The sequence below is a fragment of the Cynara cardunculus genome (assembly GCF_001531365.2).
Source record: "Cynara cardunculus var. scolymus isolate 2C chromosome LG 12, CcrdV1, whole genome shotgun sequence".
In the NCBI taxonomy this organism is placed as follows: domain Eukaryota; kingdom Viridiplantae; phylum Streptophyta; class Magnoliopsida; order Asterales; family Asteraceae; genus Cynara; species Cynara cardunculus.
Genome location: NC_037539.1, coordinates 28,762,222 through 28,769,850, shown reverse-complemented (window position 1 = coordinate 28,769,850; position 7,629 = coordinate 28,762,222). Strand labels below are relative to the sequence as shown.

The window sequence follows — 7,629 nt, the reverse complement described above, 5'->3', positions numbered from 1 at the left end:
TCGATGATATTATTTTTGGTTCCACTAATCCCTCTTTATGTTTTCGTTTCACTGAACGCATGAAGAAAGAATATCATATGAGCATGATGGGAGAACTAACATTCTTTTTAGGTCTTCAGATCAAACAATCAGATAAAGACATCTTTATTAACCAAAGTAAGTATGTTCGAGACATGATGAAGAAGTTTGATCTATCCAACAGTTCATCTATGAAAACTTCAATGGCTCCTCCACTCTCTCTCAACAAGGATCCTAATGGAAAGCCTGTAAATGTTACTGTTTACAGAGGAATGATCGACTCCTTGCTGTATCTCACAGCTAGCCGACCCGATATCATGTACTCCACTTGCTTATGTGTAAGATATCAAGCTGAACCAAAGGAATCCCATCTGATCGCTGTCAAATGCATATTCAGATATTTTAAGGAAACTCCTGATATGGGTCTTTGGTACCCTAAAGGTTCAGGTTTTGACCTAATCGGTTATTCGGATAGTGATTTTGCAGGTTGCAAAATTGATAGGAAAAGCACCACTGGAGGCTGTCAGCTTCTAGGTGGAAAATTAGTAAGTTGGACAAGTAAAAAGCAAAATTCAGTGTCCACATCAACAGCTGAAGCTGAATACATAGCCGCTGGTAGCTGCTGTGCCCAAATCCTTTGGATGAAAAACCAGCTGCTGGACTACGATCTTCAGTTTTCAAAAGTTCCTATCTATTGTGATAGCACTAGTGCTATTGCTATTGTAAACAACCATGTACTTCACTCCAAGACCAAACATATAGAGATCCGATATCATTTTATCAGAGATCATGTTATGAATTGTGATATTGAACTTCACTTCGTTCCAACTGAGTATCAACTCACTGACCTTTTCACCAAGCCTCTTGATGAGACAAGATTTAACATCTTGATTAGCGAATTGGGTATGTTGAACACTGAAGATTAATCTTTAGCTATTAAGCATCACTCAGTAAGTGAAATGATTCAGTGCTCTATCTTTGACACTGAACTTTTAAGTAAATATATCTAATCTCTCTCAGGTATGATTACTCCTCTTTTCTAAACTTAAAACCTTCAATGAAGCTTTTCTTCTTCAGAGTCTAAAAGTTTTAAAAGTGGTTTCAATGATTATCTTATCACTGACCACATCTAAATATATCTTTATACTTCTCTTAAAAAATAAAACGATCACTGAACCTTTTCTTTCAGTGATTAAAACGTTTTTAAATGCCAGTTTCAGTGACTCTCTTATCACTGACACTGATGTCTTAAAACCTTCACTGAATCTTTCTCTTCAGTGATAAAATGTTTGAAACGGTCTTATCAGTGTTTAGTTAAACGTTGTATGACTCTTCGTTTTCTTAAAAACTTTTTGTTTTTAAAAGAAAATAGTTAATGATCCGTCTTAATGACAACATTCTCTATTTACTATGCGCAACGCTTTGAGACGCGCAAAAGGTTCGATCATTACGCTACCTCATTTAATGCCATCCAATCATGGATGAGAACGTGGTTTCTTTTTCATCATGACCACTTTCCCGAACCGTCATCTTTTTACCCTCTCATATTCCTTCTCTCTCTCCTCCTACGTATAAATATGAGAGTTCTTCTCCACTTTCTCTTTACGCTTTCAAATTTCTTAGACAAACCTCTGCTAAGATCTCTCCATAGCAAGAACTCTCTCAAATCTCCAATCCCTCTTCGACCTTTCTTCTTAATCTTCAAAGGTCGAAATCTTTTTCTTTCTTTTTGCTATAAGAAATGTGTTTAATCTGATTAAGAACTTTATTCCCTTAATACATGAAACTATAAAGATTATTTAATCATCTCCTTCTTGATTATAATCTTATTTCTTTGTACACTTTCTACTTGAAAAACCCTAAATCTTCTTTAAGGATTTTTCAAAAGAAGTTTTATTTGTTTCAAAAACGTTATCTATATTCTCATCCCAAAAACTCTTGGTTTAATCTAACAAGTTGTTTATCCTATTTCTTATTGTTACAAACAGATGGCCGCCAAGAAGGTCAACTTCTCCATTGATGAGATATCCATCAAGGCCAACAACCATATTGCCTTGCTGGATATTCCTTCATCCAAGGCGGACTACCAAGAGGCGGCTGACTTCTCAAGCAATCGTCATTGGGCTTCGCACTCAACCATGAGCCCATCATGGTGAAAGAACTTCTTCAGCAGTTCTGGTTCACTACTGAAGTTGTTGAAGTCGAGGTCAAGCTTGGACGCTAAACGGAGCAGATCAACTTCACCTTCAACTGCATGGAAGTGATGTTTGGCGTTACCACTTTTAGGTTGGCTTTTCACCTTCCCAAGGGCCCCTACAACAGCAAACCAACCACTGCCGAGATCATCAAGTTTCTCGACGCCTTTGGCTATCAATGGCCAATGAAGAAGGACTCCAATGTTCCCATGAAGTCCTTGTCCAAGATTGAAAAGAACAAGATGTCAGTTGTCTGGCAATACTTGTTTTCTCATTTCATCCAGTGCATGGGTGGAAAATTGTAGGTCAAGACCAGGCCTCTAGGATCACCTTAACCATAGGCGTATCTGTGATTCAGTGTCGCAATATAAATTATGTTGCGGTCATTTTCGATGACCTGGTGCTCAAGCTGAACAAACGCCAGCGAGAAAAGGTGGTGCCTTACACCAGGTTCCTTTTAATGGTGTTTTCAAAGATCTTTATAGATCATAATGCCACGGAAGGAAACCTCCAAGTTTTCAAGTTTGGAGCCAGGATTCTGGATCATAAGTTGAAGGACAGTGATGTGGCACTAACTTCTATTGTGTCCATCACTACCTCTTCTCCTTAGGTGGCCACGACAAGGGTAAACCCCCCCCCCCCCGCATCCAGCCAAGCCACCAAAACCCCTTCAAGACGACCCTCTCAACCAACTCTTGATTCTCCTCAGATAGCCAAGAAGTCCAAAAAGGGGACAGCCACGTCTATAGCTGAAGCCTCTCAAAAGGTTTCAGCTATTGAAACTAACCTTACCCCTGAGGCATTTTCTACTAACCTTCCTAGCTTTTCAGTGATTTCTCCCATCATTGTCGTTCAGTGGTACCTACCCCAACTGCCTCAATGACCCAAATCACTGAAGGTGTGAATATCAGCGCCGCCACCTCTGAACACCCACGTCTCTTCTCGACCATTTTCTCTTCTCCTTTTTCTTTGGTCGTTACACATGTCGATGATGTATTAATGACTGTCCTTTCTGATACTGAGACGCGCACCACTGGACCTAAGGTTGCTCCTCTCGATGCTCCTTAGCATACATATGTCCATCCTCTCGACGACATCTTTGCTCACGCCAGTGACAATCCTTTTGATGTCATTGATGGCCCCTTAGGTATTCCATCTTCCTACCCGTTCTTTTCTACTAACCTTGAGCCTTTTGCTCACACTTCCTCTCTTGTAAGTCCTTCTTCTATGCATCAGCCTGATGCTCAGGGAGAGGAAGAGGACAGGGGTGAGAAAGAAGATGGAGGGAATGAAGAGATTGATGATGACTATGATATGTCATCTGATATCAAACTTCTCCTCTCGGCTGTTGATACCGTCCTCTGCAAGATCAATGAAGTCCACTAGGAGGTGTCCCCCCAGGGTGATCTTGATGCGAGCTTCCTTGCCATCCAGGCAGACGTTCAAGAAGTTCAGAGTCATCTCCAGACTCTCCAAGAAGCTGTTCAAGCCAACACTGATGCCATTACTGTTCTTCACAGCAGGGCTGATGATGCTCAGGCTGCCGTCGATCAGCAAACTGGTCTTCTTCAATAGATCCTTGATGCTGTCCGTCAACCAGCTCTAATGATTTCTTCTTCTTTCACTGCCGATGATCGCGCCCAGCTCCATGAGACGCATGAGGCAACGACAACTCTAGCCGGTGCTCTGTCAAGGCTAGAGGAAGTAATGGTTCTCCAGTGTCAGCGCTTGGATGAACTCTCTGGCCAATTCTCTCAAGTCTTAGCTAGAGAGGGGGAGATGAGGTTCAATGCTGGTGAATCATCCAATGCTGCTCCTGCTCCTTCTCAGGCTGTTGGTCCAGTATCAGCTACGGTTGCAGCTGAAGTTGAGGCTCCTAGAGCTGAAGCGGTTGCTGCTCTTGTAATCTCGACCACCAAAGCTACTCCAGCTGAGGTTATCGATGCCATCCCTAGGGATGACGCTCCTTTCATCACTGTTGCTGGTGATGATGATGATGATGATGAACCTACCATTCCAGACCCCGGAAGTGACCTAGATGGCGACGACGACGATGATAATGAAGATGACTTTACCATCAAGTACCAGAAGCCATCAACCGCCACCAAGAAAGTTGCTCTCAAGGATTCTGCATCCCAGGGGGAGCAAAGGCAAGGTGAATCTACTCCATCAGAAAATCAGGACCCCAAGTCGAAAGGCAAGGCGGTCGCTGAAGAAGGAAACTTAAAGGTATTGTTCAATATCCCTCAACAACCTTTATTTGAAGATTCTACCTCTCAGGTAGTAATTACTTCAAAATATCAACCTCATATTCCATCAACAACCTACGGTCGACTGGAGTGGGTACCTGATCACCCTGTCTCCTGTGCTCCTACCGACAACCAGATGTCTCAGCTAAAGGAGTCACTCGACCAGACTAGAGTAAAAATTCCTCTTCATACCTCTAGTGGTGGTGAGTTCGACTTCCTTTCTGAAGCTGAAAGACTCGAGGCATTGAGGGCTGAAGAAGAGCTAGAGCTTCAGAAGAAGCAGACTGAAAACAGCTTGAAGCTGGCCAAGTCACTAGCTGCGAAGGTCCTCCCCAAGAGAAAGTCCAAGAAAATGGTGAACGTTGTCCAAGCCCAGGCTAAACTTCTTTCTATTGCAGAAGCTGAGCATGAGAAGAACCTGAAGCTGGTGGAAAAGGACAAGCGGTGGAGCGAAATCCTGAAAGGGTCACCAGAGTACAGACATTTCTATGTTGAATCTTGACTTGCCAGATAAGGGTCCCTTTACACCAAACTCTATGCATTTTAAACCTGAGTTAGGAGTTATATTTCTTGACTATGAAGGTGAAGTCAGATTTCAGAGAATATCAGAGCTACATCTATGTCCAATGAGCCATTTGGTTTACCTTTTGCTCTGGATAGATGATAGCATGCCTGGAAAAGTCATCGATCTGAAGATACAAAGAGAATGCCTACGTCGAAGAAATCTTGGTGAAGACGTACCTAGCTACATAGATCTAAGTGTTCTAGATTAGTTTTCTCTTTGTAAAAACAATCTACTTTTCCTTGTAACTTCTTGTACTATGTCTACTTTCAGTGATTATACTTATAGTCTGTAAGCACTAGACATGTACTGTAATACTTGTAATATTTCTAATGATAATAAAATGAGTATTCCATGTACTTCACAAAAGGATCCCTGAAAAAAGTAATAGGGACACAAGTCTATAAGTTCCAGTGTTACTTTCACATTCACTGACAATCTATAAGTCAGTGAATAAGCTTTTAGTTTCAGTTTCCATACTTGTAATTTTCTTAAATATAACTTAAGGAAAATTCTCAAGCTGAGATTGACTCACTGAAAAAGATCCTAAAATAGTAAAAAGGGACATGTATTTTATATGTAAATTTTCCTTACTATTATTTGATAAGACAACCTTCTTTATGTTGTCTTGTTATCATCAAATATAAGGAGATTGTTGATCCTCTCTCTCAGTGATTTGATGATAATCCCTTTTTACTTAAAACATTGTTTTATGTTTCTATTTCTTCAGTTCCAGTGATCATCACTGAGCCTGTTCAGTGATCACTAAAGAACTTGTATTGTAATTTGATCAGAGACAATAATTACTTCAAGAAGACAACACTCATACCAAAGAACCTTTAGCTAAATTCGAAGACTAAAACTGAAGATTAGAGATTGGCGAGTATGTGATCTGAAGCGGTACTCAGTGATTACAAGCCTGTCTACATATGTGTGAAGACTGCTCAAGCCTCAGCGAATGCTGAAGAGACCTTCAGGTCATTCCAACACTCAGCAATCAAAGGAAGCTTGCTTAGCATGACTGTTGTTGTCTTGTCCTTATGAACACAAAGGACAAACCCATACTCTTATAAAGCTTTGGTACGGTACGGAGCCGACTAGTCGACTCTATTGTCCACCAACTTTAGGTAAGGATGTATTGCTCATGAATAGTGCTTTTTATACTATTCACTGTAGCAAAAGACAAGCCTTCCTCTTAAGGCTTGATACGCACTCTAACCCTACCATATTGCATTAAATGTTCATTTAATGCACTGTGTATAAATAGAAGTGTTTCCTCTCCATGCAGAGTGCGCGCAACTCACTCTCATAACCTAATTCTTACTTTTAGCATTTTCTAGCTTAAGTAAAGGATATTCTCTTTACAGCATTTCTTTTCTTATTTGCTAAGAACTCGTGTGTAACCAAAGCTTGTTTAGATATGTTTTTATTACCTTATCTTTCTGCAAACAATCTTGCAAAATTTGTATTGATCTTTTTTATCAATATATATTTTAAATTCAAAAAAAATTGTGTTTGTATTCATCCTTCCCCCTTCTACAAACTGTTGTACTAATCTTGTAGACCCTCAAGGGACCAACAGAACACCTCATGTTAGTTCCTACGTGGTGATGGTACTTTCATGACGTCAATTCTTCATTCCTTGGTAGATGGCTTCTTCGTAAAATCATCTATTTTGGATAAATCTACCGTTTGGAACAAACTGGCTCCAAGAAAAGTGATTATCTTCATTTGGAGAGCGTTTCAGAATAGGCTACCCGTTCTTCAAGAGCACAACATTAGCGGTATTGATCTCAACTTGATGCTTTGCCCATTGTGTAAAGACTCTATCAAGACATTGGACCATTGCCTTTGCGGTTGCAAGGTGGCTTCAAGTACCTGAAAAAATGTTTTAGATGGTGGAACATTGATTTTGATCTGTCTACATCAACTTCTGATTTGCTTCTTTACGATGGTGGGAGACAAATTGTGGCTCCGTTAAGATTTGGCAAGCTGTTATTTGGATTACGAATCATTCCTTTTGGAAATATACAAATGCTCGGATCTTCAAAGGGGCCGATGCTCGTGGTGAAATTCTTTGCGATATTCAGTTTTAGTCATTCACTTGGATCTCAGCTCGATACAAGAGACTGTCGATTTCGCGGATGACTAGGCTTGATTCCCTTTGTGTGTAATCTTGTGAGTCTTTCTTTGTTTTGTCTCTTTCTCTTGGTGTTGTCTTCTTTTTTGCAGGTGTTGTTTCTACATGTTCCTTTTTCTTTTAGAAATCTTCTCCTCATATATTTCCTTATCACTAAGTATGTGTGATAACTAGGTTTGCGGTCATAAAAAGCGTGAGGGTTGATTTTGAAGAATTGTGAAAGTTGAGGAGCTTTTTTGAAAAGTTCTTTTTAAAATGTCCTAATAGCCACTATCTCGTTTAAAGATACTAGAAGGATACTCGCACAATGCAGCGAGATACATCTCGATTTTAATGTTTCGTCTTATTTATTTTTGTGACATCCTGTCATTTCGGAGCTTCAGGTTAGCACCTTATTATAGATCCTATATTTAGAATTATATTTTAATAGGATCTAGTCATGATGATTAGAGTTCATCTGGCTTA

The 7,629-nt window shown here is 40.1% G+C and overlaps 1 pseudogene; it reads left to right on the top strand.

The window, feature by feature from the left end:
• Positions 1 to 7,629, top strand: part of LOC112523817 — a 21,193-nt pseudogene that overhangs the window by 5,010 nt on the left and 8,554 nt on the right.